This window comes from Cydia fagiglandana, chromosome 1, assembly GCF_963556715.1.
Source record: "Cydia fagiglandana chromosome 1, ilCydFagi1.1, whole genome shotgun sequence".
NCBI lineage: Eukaryota > Metazoa > Arthropoda > Insecta > Lepidoptera > Tortricidae > Cydia > Cydia fagiglandana.
Genome location: NC_085932.1, coordinates 104,738 through 126,080, shown reverse-complemented (window position 1 = coordinate 126,080; position 21,343 = coordinate 104,738). Strand labels below are relative to the sequence as shown.

The following is a 21,343-nucleotide window of genomic DNA, read 5'->3' as shown; positions in this document are numbered from 1 at the left end:
ATACAGGCTTAGACATTCCGCGTCGACTGATGGCAAGCCATAGCAAAACTTTTTTAAGAAATTTTGTATGCTCAACATATTTCACGTTCTCATCGGTTGGACCGTTGGTGTTCTCTAAATAGTAATTGCCTTGCCACTCGTTTCCATCTAACGTGAAATATGACTCGTCATCCATAACGCAAGTGACATTGTTTATAGCGTAAAATATTTCTTTGACTAATTTACGCAGCCGTACTTTCTGTGTGATTTCTTGGTTTTCAGAGACAGTGGGCTTAACTTTTCTACATCGCATATCGATGCCCATGTCTTTAAGATATTTTTTAACAGTTTTGCCGTCAGTTTTAAATTTTCTGCCGAGCTCTCTATAAGATTTTGCGACACGGCCGGCCGTAATTTTCTTTAATCGAGCTCTCTCGGAAACCTTGCTCAAGCTGGAATAGTTTCCAGAACCAGGCTTTCTAGCAGTGGTTTTCTTCAAGGCAAAGGACGCCAGAATATTGTAAATAGTGCTTCGACTCTCACCCATTTGCACAAAATATTCCACCACCTTTGATTTCGGCCATAGGGGATGGCTACTATAGAAATTACATACTGTTTGACGAAGGCGTTCTTGTTGATTTACCATAATTACAAAATTAAACACCTAATCTTTATGAGACTTACCAAACTGATTGACAGACATATTGACTTTACATTGACGACACGTCTTTTTTATTTAGATTTTTGTGTTTTTATATTTTATATATACCAACTTTGTTCAAATTTCACTCCGCATACGTTAGTCCACGACGTGAGGAATCTAAAAAAAAATTTCGTATTTGTATTCTTCGGAACCGATACATTTCATTTTCCACGACGGCGACCCTAAATAAACATTAAGCCCGCTCCAAACTCGTGCGCGGATCGCAGTAATATGGCCGGCCGGGCCACAGTTACAGTACAGGAAGCATAGAGTGAAGCGTGATCCGGCAAAGTATAAAATGTAGCATAAAACATGAGCGGGTACCGACCGGCGGTCCTCTCGGGCAGTTCGTCGTGTTCGCTCATCCAGGCGTGGTGCAGCAGGTCGTCGAGCGCGGCGCGCCGGGCGGGGTCGGGGCGCAGCGCGGCCGCCAGCAGGCCTCGCGCGGCGGCGGACAGCTTGCGCCACGGGCCCGGCGCGCCGCCGCCCGCGCCGCGGCTCCACGCCGAGAAGCGCGCGTCCGAGGGGTGCGCGCGCTCCCAAGGCAGCTCTGCGCGAATACATTATTTTTCTCAAAAATGGACGGCAAAGTCGACTTTGCCGTCTAAAAAATAGGTCGAGAAGCGCGTAGTTTATGGTCAGTCAAAAATTAAAAAGTAAAAAACATTGCAGTCTCGATTTTGGGACTGCAATGTTGCATACAAATTCCATTATTTGTCGAGTTCCAAACTTTTTAAAAGTTGAAATGACCATATCAAATGAAGGCACAGGCCCATTAAACAGCCAAACAGATGGTTAGTACCGCGACTATTTAGATGTCTCAAATAGGTTGGCGTATTTTTGGCAGAAAAATACACTTCTATTTTTTTTATTAAAAAAATAAAAAAAAGGCGGCAAGGGCTTTTTTCTGTCAAAATATATATATGCTTTTGTAAAATATTTCTATGATATTTATATTTCTTGCACCATTTTTGAGAAAAGCACTATATATGACTCGGCTGGAAGGCTACTTGCTGGCTTCGGATTCAATTAAACGGACTCCCAAGGTCGTCCGTTTAAAACGAATCCTCAGCCTGCAAGTAGCTACTTCCGAGCCTCGACAATAATGTACTATTTGTTACCGTTTACGTTTACGGCTTAACCGTTCGTGTGTGCGGTGGTCGAAAATCGTGGGTTTAAACCTCGGTCGGGCCGTATACGTGGAGCGGAAAAATCGTTCTCGAAGAAAAATGCAATAAGATGACTAAAAATGCGGTCCGGACCCTTATCATACGCATCGTCCGCGTATGATAAGGGTCCGGACCGCATTTTTATATATAGTTAAAGAGTGGGTAGATCCGTTCGCCTCCGTTATGTTAACGCGAATTATATTCAATTACCTTGATTTACCGACGTTTCGACACAGGTTTCACTGGTCGTGGTCGCCACTATCCATATAGTCCGTGGCGCTCACGACAAAAAAGTGTGATATACGGCAAAATTTGTAAAAAACGGCCCCCCAAAATTTGTAAAAAAAATTGTTTGGCCATGTGCGCAAGTTTGGTATCATTTTCGGGTAAATCAAGGATGCTAAATTCATTTCAGATATAAAATATTTACGACTGCATATAAATAATTAAGACAAAAAAATAAAAATATAAATTTTCTATGTTATTTTTTCCGAATAAAGGCCAAAATTTTTCTTATTTTTATATATCAAAAAATATAAAAATTTCATGAAAAAGCCCTACTATTCTTCGTTAGTAAAAGTATACACATTGCATATTTATGTTTAAAAATATAGAGAAAAAAAAATGAAATATAAACCTACTTTCGACCACCGGCTCGCAGAATAGTACGAGTATACAAATATATGAGTAACAGCTATGAGATGCTACGGCGTTTGATGATGATGAGATACCCTTTAGCATAGTGAGTCCTTGGAACCCTTAGATCATTTTAGGAACGGGAGCCACCTTGATTTTTGGTGCGGTGTGGATGAAAGGATGGGGATGATTTGTCCCATACAATCATAAATTTATGAAAGCATCTGTTTAGGTATCTGCATTAAGTTTGGTGTCATTATCGAGTAAATTAAAAGAAAAAAAAAGAGAAATGGACTAATACATGCATTATTTTGTATTTTAAAGATTTTACTGCCTATATATTTGTACACTCTTTAACATTGCTTTTGCTCGTTAAGGGACGTAGCTATACGGAGGAAAATAATTCAAATAATAGTCAATATTTACATTATTAAATTGTATTTTGAATATTTAATTACTCGAATGATTCCTGTCTTTTGATTTACTAGAAAATGTTACCAAACTTATTGCAGAAACCTAAACAGGTGCTTGCATAAATTTATGATTGTATGGGACAAATCACCCCACCTTTCATCCCGATCGTATCAAAAATCAAGGTGGACTCCTTCCTAAAATGATCTAAGGGGTTCTAAGGACTCACTATGTATAATAAAAAGGGATCCCATCATCAAGCGCCGTAAATTGCTTAGCTGTAGTTCACATCGTTGTATCTTATTCAATGAGTAGTCGAAAGTAACTCTACATTTATTTATTTTGTTCATTTATTAATGTATACTTTTTATACCGAGAAATAGTAGGGCTTTTTCATGATATTTTTAATTTTTGTGTGCATACTAAAATAAGAAAAATATACGCTTTTATTCGGGAATAAATAAAATAGTTTTTTTTTTATTTTTCAGTTTTTTTTAAATTATTTATATGAAACCGTATAAGGGGTCATCCATTAATTACGTCACACGAATTTCTAGGTTTTTTGACCCCTCCCCCCCCCTTGTCACACTTGGTCACATTTGGCAAACCCCTCCCCCCTAGTGTGACATCGAATTAAGTAAGTACCTATGTATTATTAATATTTTATCAAAATATTTTTGACGATATAAATATTAGTAATTTTATAACCCAAAACTGCTTAGGAAAGAAAATAAAACGAATAAAAACGACTATCGTTTTAAAAACGTGTTATTTAAATGGACAGCGAATAAAATATTTTAAATAAATTTTCGGTTACTGATGAAGTTAAAGTGACGTCACAAAGTGTGTGTCTCCCCCCTCCCCCATGTCACAATATGTCACATTTTCTTGACCCCCTCCCTCCCCCTAAACGTGTGATGTAATTAATGGATGACCCCTAAATTAAACATCAGAAACGAATTTAGCATCCTTGAATTATGCGAAAATTATACCAAACTTGACCACTTAGCAAAACTTTATTTTTTACGAATTTCGGGGGGCAGCCCCCCTTAAGTCAAAAATTTGCATCAAAAATTCGATTGGCTCCCCTTTATAAATCAATCTGTGAGTCAAAAGGAGCAACTCTGCAAAAGGAAATTCCATCATCATCATTTGCCGTATAATTAAGTGAACACCAGGGACTAATATATGGTGTACTTTCGTTTCGGCCAAATACATTTCGCCAAATTTCACTTCCCAACAAACTTATCGCAATAGTTTCATTTCCCAAAGGAACCTTTAGCAAAGTTACACTTCGCATATAATTTATTTGGTCAAATTATCATTTGGCATGATTTTACTTTGTCAAATATTATTAGGACAAAAACTTATTTAGCAAACGTTGTTTATTGTCTAATATTATATTCCAAAAAGATGTTTGGTCAAAATTGTCACTTCGCAAATTTGACAAATAGGCATCTCTATTTAAATTTGTACTTTTTGTTATGTTAATATAGGTACGCTAAATTCTACGTAATTTGGGTGGGTTGGGTTAGGTTTGAACTGCGATCCTCACAAAACGGAACCGCTATCAGAAAAGTGGGTTAGGTTAGGTTAGAACTGTGACCCTCACAGAATTGAAATGCTATTAGAAAAGTGGGTTAGGTTAGGTTAGAACTGCGATCCTTACAGAAACGAAATACTATGTACTAGAAAAAGGTCATCGAAGTGGAATAATTAATTTAATAGAATAACGAGATGTAAAAAAATTGCTTGACATTTTAAACTAAAATGTGGTTTAAATATTGGTGGTTTTTTACTATTTTTGGGTTATAATGATTACTTTGGTGTTATTTGCTTTAATAGAATAGCAAGATGTAACAAATTTGGTTGTCATTTTACATTAAAATGGAGTTTTAATTTTAGTGATCATTTACTACATATTTTTGGCAGTAAGAATGTTTTTTTTTGACGTTACATTTTACTATGTATACGTAATGATCAGTTAAATACTAGACAAATAAAATTCTGCAGCCTCCACTTTATTGGTAGGTAAATTGGATGCCATGCAATATTTTGGGACATGTAAGTTATGCTTAATGATACATTTGACTAAATAATATTTGGTAAAATGAAACTTGTCCAAGTAATTATTTGCTAAACAATAACTTGCCAAAAAAGACTATTGCTAACTGAAAATTTGCGATAAGTTGTTTTGCCAAACATTTTTTTGGGAAATGATAATTTGGGAAACATAGTTTGGGATGTGATACTTTGGGAAACGATTTTGGCCCATTCGTTAGTAAACCCTAATATATACCCCCACACGTATGGGTTTGATGAAAAAAAAAAATGAGTTTCAGTTCTAAGTATGGGGGACCCCCAAAATTTATCGTTTTTAGGGTTCCGTAGCCAAATGGCAAAAAACGGAACCCTTATAGATTCGTCATGTCTGTCTGTCCGTCCGTATGTCACAGCCACTTTGTTCCGAAACTATAAGCACTATACTGTTGAAACTTGGTAAGTAGATGTATTCTGTGAACCGCATTAAGATTTTCATACAAAAATAGAAAAAAAACAATAAATTTTTAGGGTTCCCCATACATAGAACTGAAACTCAAAAATTTTTTTTTCGTCAAACCCATACGTGTGGGATATCTATGGATAGGTCTTCAAAAATGATATTGAGGTTTCTAATATCATTTTCTTCTAAACTGAATAGTTTACGCGAGAGACACTTCCAAAGTGGTAAAATGTGTGTCCCCCCCCGTAACTTCTAAAATAAGAGTATGATAAAACTAAAAAAAATATATGATGTACATTACCATGCAAACTTCCACCGACAATTGGTTTGAACAAGATTTGGTAAGTAGTTTTTTTTAATACGTCATAAACCGTAAACCGCAATTTTATTATGTTACTTGCTGTTACGGAACCCTTCATGGGCGAGTCCGATTCGCACTTGGCCGCTTTTTTTTCTATTTTTGTGTAAAAATCTTAATGCGGTTCACAGAATAAATCTACTTACCAAGTTTTAACAGTATATAGTCAGGCCTATGGAACTCTCCGCGCGAGCTCGGATTAATACCTACGAGTCGGCTCCCGTTCACGGTAGATACAGTGTTGCCAACTTGGCATAAATGATGCCAGATCTGGCATATTTTCACTTGCTTTGGCACCAAAATCTTCCATTTAGCATCTGGCATATTTTTTAGCATAATTTAGTCTAAGCCAAGTTTGCACCAACTTCGCAGCAACAATATGCGCCATCGCCTTATGTGGTTCATATTTTAATATGAATTTTGACTTTTGTGGACGGATCCGACGGATGGACGTCAACGGACTATATAAAGTTGGTCAAGCAGATCTTGTCAGTAGAAAAAGGCGGTAAATTTGAAAAATGTATGTGCTTTAAGTGTCTAATTTCAAGTGATATTTTAGCATTTTTTTAGCATAGGTGTTTCAAAAATCTTTGGCATAATTTTGGCATAATCTAGACATTAGCCTAGCATTTTTTCAAAATCCGAGTTGGCAACACTGGGTAGATAGGCAAGCCAGTTGGTTGCCACACGCGCTCACGTACGCACGTCACCGCGCGCCGCACTGTCAATTTTTACTATAGTTACGAATCGTAACTTACGATACAAGCTACGTAGTAGGTGCGGTGCCTACCTACTATTGAATTTCTTTAATTAAACATGTAGTGTTTTTTATGTATGACAAATGTATAGTTTTAGATATCTATCTATTTGAAATAGGTTGAAGTAAATGTTTATTTTAACGACAGTAAGTTAACTTTACACCGGAAAGTGCCTACTCATTTTTGCTCTGGTTAACTTATAATTAGTTACCTGTATTGATGGGGTTTCTATTATTTTTCTTTATAGTATAACATTTATCCCTATTTGGTTTTAAATTACACGAAGTTTTAAAAGTAATTCTTGCTGGGATTATTGCGCGGCTTATAAAACGGCGTAAACACTGCGGTTACTGCAGGGACATATGACCTTTTAAAAAGACTATTTCGCAAACACTAACGCATAATTGGAATATTAGGTATAAGTTAAGATTTAGCTTTCCTTTTATTTCACTCCGCTGTTTACGTAGGTATTTATTTATCATTTCTAAGCGTCAGCAACCCTAGCGTTGTGCCGGTGCGCGCGGTGCGGGGAGCGGCGCGCTGAAGGTCACTCCATTGTATTTTTGTGTAGGTATCAAAACGGTAGGTATTTGCGTTTTGTTTGAGAGATAAGTATCTGTTCGTAAGAACTATTATATAATCTGTGATATAGTTCTTATAGTTTCGGAAAAAAGTGGCTGTGGCATACACGGACAGACGGACAGACATGACGAATCCATAAGGGCTCCGTTTTTTGCCATTTGGCTACGGAACCCTGATAAGAGTTCATCGAAATGTACTCTTAATGTAATCCGCTTTTAACTATTAAGTTCTAATCGACACAGTTATAAATACAATTTAGATGCTCATTCATAAATTACAATGATATTTTAATTATTTACTATTTCATTTATAATTAATTTAATAACTTAATAATTTAATTTTTAATTATTATCTTTGTGACTTCCTGTCATAAATTAAATATGAATGAGCATCTAAAATATAAAAGAAATCAACAACAACATGCAAATACATAAAGTAATAAAATTAATTATAACACAAGTTGAAAATAAAATATAACATAAAAGAGTGCTTCCCATATGCTCCTTTTAATAAAATAAATCACCATGAAGTCATCAGTCAAGCCTGATTCTAAGGGCTAACGGTTTCTGAAACACAAGTTCTATGGAACACATGTGAAGGACCCAAAGAAAAATAAAAAGAAACAAAAAATAAAATGCACATTCAGCAGGCGGCGTGGGCGTGGGGTCGGTTCGACGAAGTCGCGCGACTCGTAACTTCGGTACCATAACTTTAGGGCCTCGCACGCCTACAGCTAGGATACCAAAGATACCAGCCGCGCACGCACGGAGGGCCACTACGCATTCAAGTTAGCTGCAAGTACAGTCACGAAAATAATACCAAATCAAACGATTAAAGGACACTCGGGTCAGATATGGAACCGGGCCAAAAGTATATCAATGTCAGTGTCTAAAAAGCGGTTCTCGTAATTTGTGAGTCGCCATAGACTGTAGTTTTCCAGGGAGATAACTGGCGGTTAAAGGAGGCTCATCTTATCACAGTCTCGTAAACGAACAGTGTTATATTTCGAGCCCGGCATGAGGTGGTATAACAGAGAGAGGTATAAGAGAACAGCGCACCTCCGGCGAGCATGGCCAGCAGCACCAGGGCGGCGGCCCACAGGTCGGCGGGCGGCGCGCGGTAGGGCGCGGCGGCGGCGCGCAGCACCTCGGGCGCGGCGTACGGCAGCGTGCCGCACACGCGCGCCCCGTGCCGGTACAGAGAGAGGTATAAGAGAACAGCGCACCTCCGGCGAGCATGGCCAGCAGCACCAGGGCGGCGGCCCACAGGTCGGCGGGCGGCGCGCGGTAGGGCGCGGCGGCGGCGCGCAGCACCTCGGGCGCGGCGTACGGCAGCGTGCCGCACACGCGCGCCCCGTGCCGGTACAGAGAGAGGTATAAGAGAACAGCGCACCTCCGGCGAGCATGGCCAGCAGCACCAGGGCGGCGGCCCACAGGTCGGCGGGCGGCGCGCGGTAGGGCGCGGCGGCGGCGCGCAGCACCTCGGGCGCGGCGTACGGCAGCGTGCCGCACACGCGTGCCCCGTGCCGGTACAGAGAGAGGTATAAGAGAACAGCGCACCTCCGGCGAGCATGGCCAGCAGCACCAGGGCGGCGGCCCACAGGTCGGCGGGCGGCGCGCGGTAGGGCGCGGCGGCGGCGCGCAGCACCTCGGGCGCGGCGTACGGCAGCGTGCCGCACACGCGTGCCCCGTGCCGGTACAGAGAGAGGTATAAGAGAACAGCGCACCTCCGGCGAGCATGGCCAGCAGCACCAGGGCGGCGGCCCACAGGTCGGCGGGCGGCGCGCGGTAGGGCGCGGCGGCGGCGCGCAGCACCTCGGGCGCGGCGTACGGCAGCGTGCCGCACACGCGCGCCCCGTGCCGGTACAGAGAGAGGTATAAGAGAACAGCGCACCTCCGGCGAGCATGGCCAGCAGCACCAGGGCGGCGGCCCACAGGTCGGCGGGCGGCGCGCGGTAGGGCGCGGCGGCGGCGCGCAGCACCTCGGGCGCGGCGTACGGCAGCGTGCCGCACACGCGCGCCCCGTGCCGGTACAGAGAGAGGTATAAGAGAACAGCGCACCTCCGGCGAGCATGGCCAGCAGCACCAGGGCGGCGGCCCACAGGTCGGCGGGCGGCGCGCGGTAGGGCGCGGCGGCGGCGCGCAGCACCTCGGGCGCGGCGTACGGCAGCGTGCCGCACACGCGCGCCCCGTGCCGGTACAGAGAGAGGTATAAGAGAACAGCGCACCTCCGGCGAGCATGGCCAGCAGCACCAGGGCGGCGGCCCACAGGTCGGCGGGCGGCGCGCGGTAGGGCGCGGCGGCGGCGCGCAGCACCTCGGGCGCGGCGTACGGCAGCGTGCCGCACACGCGTGCCCCGTGCCGGTACAGAGAGAGGTATAAGAGAACAGCGCACCTCCGGCGAGCATGGCCAGCAGCACCAGGGCGGCGGCCCACAGGTCGGCGGGCGGCGCGCGGTAGGGCGCGGCGGCGGCGCGCAGCACCTCGGGCGCGGCGTACGGCAGCGTGCCGCACACGCGCGCCCCGTGCCGGTACAGAGAGAGGTATAAGAGAACAGCGCACCTCCGGCGAGCATGGCCAGCAGCACCAGGGCGGCGGCCCACAGGTCGGCGGGCGGCGCGCGGTAGGGCGCGGCGGCGGCGCGCAGCACCTCGGGCGCGGCGTACGGCAGCGTGCCGCACACGCGCGCCCCGTGCCGGTACAGAGAGAGGTATAAGAGAACAGCGCACCTCCGGCGAGCATGGCCAGCAGCACCAGGGCGGCGGCCCACAGGTCGGCGGGCGGCGCGCGGTAGGGCGCGGCGGCGGCGCGCAGCACCTCGGGCGCGGCGTACGGCAGCGTGCCGCACACGCGTGCCCCGTGCCGGTACAGAGAGAGGTATAAGAGAACAGCGCACCTCCGGCGAGCATGGCCAGCAGCACCAGGGCGGCGGCCCACAGGTCGGCGGGCGGCGCGCGGTAGGGCGCGGCGGCGGCGCGCAGCACCTCGGGCGCGGCGTACGGCAGCGTGCCGCACACGCGTGCCCCGTGCCGGTACAGAGAGAGGTATAAGAGAACAGCGCACCTCCGGCGAGCATGGCCAGCAGCACCAGGGCGGCGGCCCACAGGTCGGCGGGCGGCGCGCGGTAGGGCGCGGCGGCGGCGCGCAGCACCTCGGGCGCGGCGTACGGCAGCGTGCCGCACACGCGCGCCCCGTGCCGGTACAGAGAGAGGTATAAGAGAACAGCGCACCTCCGGCGAGCATGGCCAGCAGCACCAGGGCGGCGGCCCACAGGTCGGCGGGCGGCGCGCGGTAGGGCGCGGCGGCGGCGCGCAGCACCTCGGGCGCGGCGTACGGCAGCGTGCCGCACACGCGCGCCCCGTGCCGGTACAGAGAGAGGTATAAGAGAACAGCGCACCTCCGGCGAGCATGGCCAGCAGCACCAGGGCGGCGGCCCACAGGTCGGCGGGCGGCGCGCGGTAGGGCGCGGCGGCGGCGCGCAGCACCTCGGGCGCGGCGTACGGCAGCGTGCCGCACACGCGCGCCCCGTGCCGGTACAGAGAGAGGTATAAGAGAACAGCGCACCTCCGGCGAGCATGGCCAGCAGCACCAGGGCGGCGGCCCACAGGTCGGCGGGCGGCGCGCGGTAGGGCGCGGCGGCGGCGCGCAGCACCTCGGGCGCGGCGTACGGCAGCGTGCCGCACACGCGTGCCCCGTGCCGGTACAGAGAGAGGTATAAGAGAACAGCGCACCTCCGGCGAGCATGGCCAGCAGCACCAGGGCGGCGGCCCACAGGTCGGCGGGCGGCGCGCGGTAGGGCGCGGCGGCGGCGCGCAGCACCTCGGGCGCGGCGTACGGCAGCGTGCCGCACACGCGCGCCCCGTGCCGGTACAGAGAGAGGTATAAGAGAACAGCGCACCTCCGGCGAGCATGGCCAGCAGCACCAGGGCGGCGGCCCACAGGTCGGCGGGCGGCGCGCGGTAGGGCGCGGCGGCGGCGCGCAGCACCTCGGGCGCGGCGTACGGCAGCGTGCCGCACACGCGCGCCCCGTGCCGGTACAGAGAGAGGTATAAGAGAACAGCGCACCTCCGGCGAGCATGGCCAGCAGCACCAGGGCGGCGGCCCACAGGTCGGCGGGCGGCGCGCGGTAGGGCGCGGCGGCGGCGCGCAGCACCTCGGGCGCGGCGTACGGCAGCGTGCCGCACACGCGCGCCCCGTGCCGGTACAGAGAGAGGTATAAGAGAACAGCGCACCTCCGGCGAGCATGGCCAGCAGCACCAGGGCGGCGGCCCACAGGTCGGCGGGCGGCGCGCGGTAGGGCGCGGCGGCGGCGCGCAGCACCTCGGGCGCGGCGTACGGCAGCGTGCCGCACACGCGCGCCCCGTGCCGGTACAGAGAGAGGTATAAGAGAACAGCGCACCTCCGGCGAGCATGGCCAGCAGCACCAGGGCGGCGGCCCACAGGTCGGCGGGCGGCGCGCGGTAGGGCGCGGCGGCGGCGCGCAGCACCTCGGGCGCGGCGTACGGCAGCGTGCCGCACACGCGCGCCCCGTGCCGGTACAGAGAGAGGTATAAGAGAACAGCGCACCTCCGGCGAGCATGGCCAGCAGCACCAGGGCGGCGGCCCACAGGTCGGCGGGCGGCGCGCGGTAGGGCGCGGCGGCGGCGCGCAGCACCTCGGGCGCGGCGTACGGCAGCGTGCCGCACACGCGCGCCCCGTGCCGGTACAGAGAGAGGTATAAGAGAACAGCGCACCTCCGGCGAGCATGGCCAGCAGCACCAGGGCGGCGGCCCACAGGTCGGCGGGCGGCGCGCGGTAGGGCGCGGCGGCGGCGCGCAGCACCTCGGGCGCGGCGTACGGCAGCGTGCCGCACACGCGCGCCCCGTGCCGGTACAGAGAGAGGTATAAGAGAACAGCGCACCTCCGGCGAGCATGGCCAGCAGCACCAGGGCGGCGGCCCACAGGTCGGCGGGCGGCGCGCGGTAGGGCGCGGCGGCGGCGCGCAGCACCTCGGGCGCGGCGTACGGCAGCGTGCCGCACACGCGCGCCCCGTGCCGGTACAGAGAGAGGTATAAGAGAACAGCGCACCTCCGGCGAGCATGGCCAGCAGCACCAGGGCGGCGGCCCACAGGTCGGCGGGCGGCGCGCGGTAGGGCGCGGCGGCGGCGCGCAGCACCTCGGGCGCGGCGTACGGCAGCGTGCCGCACACGCGCGCCCCGTGCCGGTACAGAGAGAGGTATAAGAGAACAGCGCACCTCCGGCGAGCATGGCCAGCAGCACCAGGGCGGCGGCCCACAGGTCGGCGGGCGGCGCGCGGTAGGGCGCGGCGGCGGCGCGCAGCACCTCGGGCGCGGCGTACGGCAGCGTGCCGCACACGCGCGCCCCGTGCCGGTACAGAGAGAGGTATAAGAGAACAGCGCACCTCCGGCGAGCATGGCCAGCAGCACCAGGGCGGCGGCCCACAGGTCGGCGGGCGGCGCGCGGTAGGGCGCGGCGGCGGCGCGCAGCACCTCGGGCGCGGCGTACGGCAGCGTGCCGCACACGCGCGCCAGCAGCCGCTCGCGCGACCCGTGCCGGAACAGCGTCGCCAGACCGAAGTCGGAGATCTTCACCTGCCGTATCGTACACCCGCTTCAGAGCTTTCGCATTGTCCGTCCGATGCCGAAAACGACCACACGGAAGTGTAAAGATAGAAAGTCCTTTTTTTTATTCATTAAAAATCAATAGGTAGATACCTAACTTTATTAGTATAATTTTTAAGAATAAAGTGTAGTTCTTTATCCCACCAAAAACATAAATGTAAAAAAGGAGAGCCAAGTTCAATACAAAAATTATGCTTGGCTGTGGGGCTCGCCGCAAAAAGAATGGAGATCTAAATGAGTGCCACTGCCAAGTTCTATGCAAAATCCAAATATGTATTTATAGGAACAAAATAACATTATAAACAAGTATTAAACTCTATTTCTTTGCTTTATTGGATACCTATAACAATTGCTGTTATTTAAAAAAATGTGAGATCTTAAAGTAGGTTAGATTTGACTTGGCCAGTTTTCATTACATCAATCATTTTATATATATTGTAATTCTGATAAAATCTGGTCAAGCCAAATCTAACATACTTTAAGATCTCACATTTTTTTAAATAACAGCAATTGTTATAGGTATCCAATAAAGCAAAGAAATAGAGTTTAATACTTGTTTATAATGTTATTTTGTTCCTATAAATACATATTTGGATTTTGCATAGAACTTGGCAGTGGCACTCATTTAGATCTCCATTCTTTTTGCGGCGAGCCCCACAGCCAAGCATAATTTTTGTATTGAACTTGGCTCTCCTTTTTTACATTTATGTTTTTGGTGGGATATCAATACTTTTTGTAAAGAAAACTAGGCAGGTATTGAGATTTAATGTTTTTTCTTGTGTTTCCGCTGTATGGTTTTTACTTCTGTTCTTTGTATAATTATGTGGTGCCGCGCGCCGCCGACGACACACCGTTGGCCGGTTGTTTAGAGCGTATTACAAGTTTTTTGTATGGGGACACCACTTATTTTTTGATTAAACTTTATTTTAATATAGCAAATATAATAATACATATATTGGGGTAGTTTCAAATATCTGCTTGTAACGGTTCCAACGCTACAATAAAAAAATATTTTTTTTGTATGGGGACCCCCCCTATTTTTTAACTTTTTTTTATTTGTAGATTTTTTCCTACGCTTACACACAATAACCGAGCTGGATTCCAAATTTTATCCTTCTAGGTCATCTGGAAGTAGGTTAGGTTTAGGTACTTATATGTCAGTCCCAATAAAAAATGGTTTTTTTGTATGGGGACCCCCCCTATTTTTTAACTTTATTTTATTTTTAGATTTTTTCCTACGGTTACACACAATAACCAAGCTGGATTCCAAATGTCATCCTTCTAGGTCAGTGTTTTTCAAACTTTATGGTGTCACGGCCCTTTATGACCACAAAATTTTTTTCGCGACCCCCATACCCCGTTTCTACGTTTTTCTATCTATATAAGTAGATATCTATAGAGTCTGTGCGGAAAGGGAACAGTCGTGAAATGTAGGGGATTCCATACATTCTACGGCTCTTTTCTTTCCGCACAGTCCATCAATGGTCGATATCAAAACAAAAAAAACCGGCCAAGTGCGAGTCGGAATGGCAAAAAAATCACGTTTTTTGTATGGCAGCCTCACTAAAATATTTATTAAATATATTCTGTTTTTAGTATTTGTTGTTATAGCAGCAACAGAAATACATAATCTGTAAAAATAACAACTGTCTACCTATCACGGTTCATAAGATCCAAAAAAGCGTTTTGAGGAATTAATTCCCAGCAAGCTGGAAATCATTTTAATATCTTCATTTGGTCCTGAGTTTGCTCCATCCCAGGAGGTGTGGATTAATTTTCGAAGCCTTGGGAGATACATTTTACCTTGGATTGAATTGAGCCACTCGAAATAGAAGGAACCCACCGTCAAAATTAACATCACTACGAGCAAGCTTGTTGTGGATCAGACATTGGTAAAAATAGTTCGGATTTTAACACGAAGTTACCAAAAAAAAAAAAAATTCAAAGTGGCTGCCATTTTTTACGATGTTTGACTAGGTACTAATTCATATTAAGGTACTTACTTTTCGGATCCTCAGATATCAATTTTTATCATGATTAGAGCAAATTTTCCTTCCGACGTACCGTTTTTGAACTATACAAGCAAAATACTGAAAAAGAGCAGCATTTTTTCCACAACTCGTGGAATGGAGCAAACTCGGATTACACTAAGGACCCCGCAGCAAACATAGGGAAAAAGTGGTTTCAGTTAAATCTCACGAAATTTTAGTATGATATTAATTTGGCTCTCCTGATTATTTTTTTGTATGGGCCCAACTCTCTCGGAAGTATACTTTCAGAAATAATCAAGTATATAATTTTCTATTTACGCGACATGTTTCCTAAAATCGATATATTGTTATGACACGCACTGACAGTTACTGACGTTATAAGGTGCAGTTACCAACTGTCAGGAGGAGGAATTACGTAAAAATGGTTAACAAACACATATTTTGTATAAAACAATTACATTGATTATTTCTCAAAGTATACTTCTGAGACAATTGTGCACATACTAAAAAATAATCAGGAGAGCCAAATGAACATCATACTAAAATTTCGTGAGACTTAACTGAAACCACTTTTTCCCTGTTTGCTGCGGGGTCCTTTAGAACCAAATGAAGGTATTAAGACGATTTCCAGTTTGCTGAGAATTAATTCCTGGAAAAAATCTAATTTGACTTGCCTAACAGATCTTAACTTATTTAACTTTTTAATAAATACAGTTTACCTATATCTAAGAATGTTTTGTTTTATTGATATGTACGTTAACGACCATTAAATTTTAAAGGGTTGGAATATTTTTAAGTAAAAAAATGAAATCTGCTTTCCATAAGTTTCTTTCAAAGCTGAGCTTCGCGACCCCCCTGGACAAGTGCCGCGACCCCCCTGGGGGTCGCGACCCACACTTTGAAAAACACTGTTCTAGGTCATCTGGAAGTAGGTTAGGTTTAGGTACTATAAGTCATAAGTCAGTCTTAAAATTTACGACTTTTTGACCTTCATATCTTTATAACCGTTTGAGCTAGCTTCATGAAATTTGGGCTTCTAGATATCCTTATGGATATAATTAAACACACGTAGTTTTATGTGTTTACGTCAAAGATGTTTTGAGTTATAGAAGGGTCAAAAGTGGCACCAAGTGGTTCGTGTAATATTACACTCGGCGCTGGCTAGCCAGTTCCTTTGCTTGAACTTGGCTTGATACGCTGCCGCGTGTCTAGATATGTGACGAATATAAAACCTCAATAAATCTAATATTTGATTATGTTATGTGAGATGAATATTAAAAAAATCTCTAGAATATTAATCAGTTTGTAACCATATTCCTGGTACACAACTGGACTGTCTAAGTTAGCTCCACTGTCACAAAATAACTGATGACCTTTCCATGAAACAAAGTTTCAGAAAACGTTATTAGGATTACTAACGATTCAAACGATCCTTAATAATATCAACGGCTCGTGGACACTAACCTGGTCCCTGTCGTCAAGCAAAACGTTTTCCGGTTTGAGGTCTCTATGTGCCACACCGCGGGAGTGCAGGTAACTCAGTCCCCTGAGGATCTGGCGCCAGTAGCGGCGCGCCAGCGTCGCGCACATACCCCGGTCTGGCTCGATGCGGTCGAACAACTCTCCTCCCTGTGGGATTGTCCTCTTGTAATTCTATGTATGTATAGCAAAATTTTGTACGACGATTTTGTCTCCTGGATAGTTGTTAAGTGAAGCCAGGCATCGCGGTCCACCTTTATCGAATATACGCGGTCTATACACCGTGTTTTTATTGAATTCCGTGAACTTCGGGGTATGGTTAGGTACGTTTAATAGAACTAAATGGCATAGTTAATTTTCAAAAAAAAATATTTTTTCTGCATTTTCTTAAAAAAAAAAATTAAGTTTAAAAAGTAATTAAATGTAGCATGTAGCGTTGTTGTAAGGCGGGCATTACATTTAACTCAACCAATCAATTGAAATCTGTGACATATCAATGTCATTTCAAACATCGATCGACCGAGATTGTACTTAAGTTTAGTAGCAAATGTATGAACTCATTCTAAACACTAATCAATATGTAAACCGGCTCTAAGGCAAGTCTACACGATTGTAGAGGCCTTATAGGAAAAAAATAAAATATTGATTATCTCCGAAATGGAGTTAATTAGAATATCGGTGTCTTTGAGAAAGTTACTTGATTTAAGCTCAGGAATGCACCCTTGAAATTAACGGAAAACGAAAAAAACACGGTGTATAGAATACGGCAACAATAATATAGCCGCGAATTTCACAGAAGTCGAGCTGAAGCGGTAACCTCGGTTAGTGACGGAGAGCGTACAGATGTAGGGACCTACACCAGCGTACAGACCTTTCTGAATACGAGAATTAATTTTATTTTAATTTAATCAACTAGTTTCTGCTTGCGTTTTCATCTGCGTAACTGAACCCACCACCAAATATAAATATTTTCATATTTTAGTAGGGATTTGAAGTAAGTCAGCTGGAAGGCAGAAAGGCTACCTGTGCGTACTCGAGGAACATGTAGTGGTGGGGAGGCGCAGCGCGGGCTCCCAGGCAGCGCAGCACGTGCGGGTGCCGCAGCGCGCGGTGCAGCGCCGCCTCGCGCGCCGCGCCCGCCAGCGCGGCGCTGTCCGGCGCGCCGCGGACCGTCTTCAGCGCCACGCACGCGCCGCTGCCGCTGTTCACCAGCAGCCGCACCCTGCCCGACCGACAATAGACATGTTGACAAGTTTTTGGAACTGTATTCATTTTATAGATAGACACGTAATTATTAAAAAAAAATATATTTAAATTTTTTATTCATTAATTTTAAATACTAAATAGAGCTTAATTATTTTAGTGTTTAAAGTTTGAGCCTAAACGCTCCAAGCTGTCACGTGACGTCACGAATAGATAAATAAACAAACTGCTGCCAAAATGTCAGTCCTAGCGTAGAACAAAAGCTGTAGTATTTAATTTATCTCTCTTTCTAAAAGATCAGTATTACGTAAATATATAAGCTAAAATAATGAATAACAAGTTTTACATATCTTATGCAGTGCCTATGTGTAAAAGAACAACAATCAAGACCCTAGAGTATAAAACAAATATTTGTTAGTTTTGTTACATGATACTTACGTTGCAGTTACGAATTTTGACTTGAATGATATTGTTACTTGCGAACTATATGTATACATATTACGTTCAGCGATGATAAAACCATTTCAAAAATGAATCACAATAACTGATTGTGATTTCACACAAAAACACTTGCAGTTACAATTTAAGATGAATTGTTATGATACAACTAAAATTGTGAGTGCAAATATAGTAGCCGCAGATATAACTTTTTAAATTTTATTTTTTTTGTTTCCGACAGCCAACATGGCGATGATAGGCATTCAGCCAAATTATTAAAAAGATTTTGGTAAAATATCATATTATATAACATTTTATTTATTTAATAACAAATAAATATATATTTTTATATCATGTAGTAATATTTTTGTACCTAATAAATGCCTATTGTCGAAATAAAAAAACATAGTTTTTGAACATCCAAACTCTTTGGCGGTGTCGTATGGATTACGGTCAGGTTTGACGACTAGCCTGTGGTGATTCTCATGTCATGACGTCACGCGCTCCGATTGGCGTTTGCAGTCACGTGATTATGGGCATTATTTTAAATACTTTTGATTATTTTTTATTAATTTATTACGCATATTTACACTTGCAAAATATGATTTTCAGCATTCTAATATTCCCTGCTATGGTAAAAACATAACATGTATATTCGCGATTCATGTCAACATGCCTTACGCTAGGAAAAAGTGCTCCCATTGCAAAACTACACACTTAACCTAAAATATTATAAGACTATTTTGTTTATTTGAATGAATATTATATTGAATATAATATTATATGAATATAATATTATATTGAATATCCTATTTGATTTGAATGAATTGGAATTTTAACGTGAAATGACCTTTCGACATTACTCAAATAAGTTTTCCAGTAGCATTACTTTTCTATAAGGGTCGCAATTCAAACCTAACCTAACCCACTTTTCTGATAGCAGTTTGGTTCTGTAAGGGTCGCAGTTCAAACCTAACCTAACCCACTTTTCTAGTAGCATTTCGTATCTGTATGGGTCGCAGTTCAAACCTAACCTAACCCACTTTTCTAGTAGCATTTCGTTTCTGTATGGGTCGCAGTTGAAACCTAACCTAACCCACTTTTCTAGTAGCATTTCGGTTCTGTGAGGATCGCAGTTCTAACCTAACCCACTTTTATAGTAGAATTTCGTTTCTGTAAAGGTCGCAGTTCAAACCTAACCTAACCTACTTTTATAGTACCATTTCGTTTCCGTAAGGGTCGCAGTGCTAACCTAACCTAACCCACTTAACTGATAGCAGTTTAACTTACTTTTCTAGTAGCATAACGAAATGCTACTAGAAAAGTAGGTTGGATTAGGTAGGTATGCGGTGCGGGGTACGGGGGGTTGAGTGGGAGGGGCTAGTAATTTTGGTATCAGTTTACTTTATTTGGTAATATGTATACATTTTTTGGTAATCATAGTGGTTTATTTAGGGCCCCCCCACACCTGGCGTCTTTCGAGCGTCGGCGTCTGTCGGCGTCGGTCCAGCGCTATGGAAAATGACGTCGCTGCGCAGTTGCGTCGACGCTGCGTCGACGTTGCGTCGACGTCGGCCATAGAATTAGCCCTTAGGTGAAAATATCGCATTAAATTGGTCTTCAAGATTTGGTGATCATTAATGATTTTTGGTGGTCATTCAATATATTTGGTATTTGAATACAATTTCAAGGACAGTCGTAATTAAAACGGTGGTACTTTTCCAACGTATTTTTTGGTGGTCATTATATTTGTAGCCAAATTTAAAGCCACTATTGCGCCATTTAAGTACAGTCATCAGCAATAGTATCTTACACAACTAGGGCCGCAAAAATATGTGACACGTTCTTATTTGTGTGTGTTTTAGTATCACGAGTTGTACTCAATCCACTGGGAATATGGACTTAAAAATACACGATTCTCAACCTTGTGATATGTGTTTGCCCATCTATTGAAAAAACTTCCCAAATAAAGTACCTAGGAGTTCAATTAGATGAGCATTTAAATTGGTACTCACATATTGATCGGGTCATCAGTAGAATTCGAAAGCTGCTCTGGATATTTAGGACACTGAGACACGTTGTGCCAAGGACGATAATAACAACACAAACAAAGTCTCGTAATATACTCAATGAAATATATACATCTCTGGCACAGTCTGTCTTAGTATACTGCATATCCGTTTGGGGAGGTGCAGCAAAAAGCCGTTTTATAGACTTAGAACGAGCACAAAGGGCATTAGTTAAAGTAATGTATTTTAAAAAGATTACTTTCCCTACTGATTTACTGTACCAAATCAGTGGACTTATGTCGGTTCGGAAACTATATATTCTGCATACAACCTTAAAAAAGCACAAGATTCTGCCATATAACCCGAACTATAAAAAAAAAGAAGACTAATACCGAACATAGCCTTGCTACCTAAAACTATTAGAACCAAATTTGCTAGCTCACAATACCAGATACAAGCCTCACATCTCTATAATAAAATAAATAAACTACTAGATATTCACTCAAAACCACATCATGAGTGTAAAAAGCTCATAATAAACTGGCTAAAAACAAAAACATACGATGAGACAGAGAATGTAATTCGGTGACCCTTCAGACACACGCGTGATCAGACACACACGCACACACACACACGCTCACACTCACACACACACACACACACACGTACACACACACACACACACACACACACACACACACACACACACACACACACACACACACACATACATACACAGATACAGACAGAATATTTCTAAGGTGGTTCTTTGTTAGTAGAGTAAGGCACTTTATTTATTTATATGCCGAAAAGGTATTATCGCTTACTTTAGTTAGTTAAGTTTAGTTGAATAGTTTACCATGTAGTTGTAGTTAGTTACCTATGTAAGGAAGAGCGGTGTCTCCCAACACAAGCATTTATTTTGCTTACAGGGAGGCTCCATCCCTTTGATCATTTGTACATGTTTTTATTGAATAAAGAATTTTGAATTTGAATTTTAATATTTGGAGCGCAATAAGAGCGCGTCATATCATATATTTTTTCGGCCCTAGTTGTGTAAGATACTATTGCTGATGACTGTACGTATTTGTTGTTATTTCCCTACCAGGGGTGAGTATTATTTAATCAGTCTCGACGTGGTCACTGTACAGTCAGCAGCAGAAGTTCCTAAGCGGGCGAAGATTTCAAAATGATCTTGACGCGACTTTATTGTTAAGAGAATAAGAGCGTGTCAAGGTAATTTTGAACACCATGCCCGTTTAGAAACTTCTACTGCTTCAAGTCATACAAGTGTACAAGTCTTATTCCAGTCCATAAATCATGGGACTCGCATTTACATATTCGGCTCGGTCAGATTTTCGATCCGCTTTATGGCCAGTTAAACAATAATGTGCTTTTTACTGTTTTTACAGACAGACACCTTCAAATCTTATTGCAGTAAAAAACGTAGGTAAATGCGGCATAGGCGTCTTTGAGCGGACTCGACGAAGTTCAAGGATACATC

The 21,343-nt window shown here is 45.2% G+C and overlaps 1 long non-coding RNA gene across 1 annotated transcript; it reads right to left on the bottom strand.

The window, feature by feature from the left end:
* Window positions 1-5,265: 5,265 nt before the first annotated feature.
* On the bottom strand, window positions 5,266-6,393 carry LOC134670101 (uncharacterized). Its single transcript, XR_010099019.1, has 2 exons — window positions 5,614-6,393; window positions 5,266-5,547 (listed from the first exon to the last, which is right to left on the bottom strand). It is a non-coding gene; the product is annotated as an uncharacterized LOC134670101 (long non-coding RNA).
* Window positions 6,394-21,343: the final 14,950 nt, after the last annotated feature.